Source organism: Triticum aestivum, chromosome 1B, assembly GCF_018294505.1.
Source record: "Triticum aestivum cultivar Chinese Spring chromosome 1B, IWGSC CS RefSeq v2.1, whole genome shotgun sequence".
In the NCBI taxonomy this organism is placed as follows: domain Eukaryota; kingdom Viridiplantae; phylum Streptophyta; class Magnoliopsida; order Poales; family Poaceae; genus Triticum; species Triticum aestivum.
The window spans coordinates 673,586,823-673,587,591 of record NC_057795.1 but is presented as its reverse complement, the minus strand read 5'-3'; positions in this window follow the sequence as shown (position 1 = coordinate 673,587,591).

Here is a 769-nt window from a genome sequence, read left to right as displayed (position 1 = left end):
TGGCCCCCTCCCAGGTACACTACACAAGGTAGCCCCGGGCCCCTGAATTATCCGAACCGGCCCTGACAACAATTGCCATTAGGTTGGATTGTTATTGGCAGATCCTATATTGCGCGTAGGGCGCCCCTAGCGCCGTATCGTGCACCCCTCAGCTCCCTTGCGCGTTGTCTAGGCCGGCCCATGTGGGGCGTGAGGTCCTCCAGTTTTTTCCTTTTCCTTTTTTCTTTTATGTTTCTTTTTATGTTTTCTTTTTTCTTTTTGTTTGTTTTCTTATTTTTCCTTTCTCAGTTTTATCCCTTGTTTTTTCAACTTGCGAAAATCTTATTAAAATCGTGAACATGTTTTAAAATTATGATTTTTTTGAATTCACAAACATTTTTTCGAAATTGTGAAAAAAAATTCGACAAATTCATGAACATTTTTAGAAATGTAGAACATTTTTAAAATTCATGGGAATTATCTTCAACCGTGGACATCTTTGAATTCACAAAAGTTTTTTTTTGAAATCATGAACATTTTTGAAACCATGAATTTTTCTAAATGTGATGATTTTTAAAATTTTGTGACCATGTTTTTGAAATCGTGAACATTGTTTGAAATCACAATTTTTTTTGAATTCGTAAACATTTTTATGATTTCTTGACTTTCTGTTCAAAGTGCACATTTTTTTAAAATTTGGAACTTTTGGTAATCACGAATTATTTAAATAGAAAAAAAACAAAAAGAAAAAAGAAAATAGTTAGATAATATAGCTCTCGGACATGGGCTG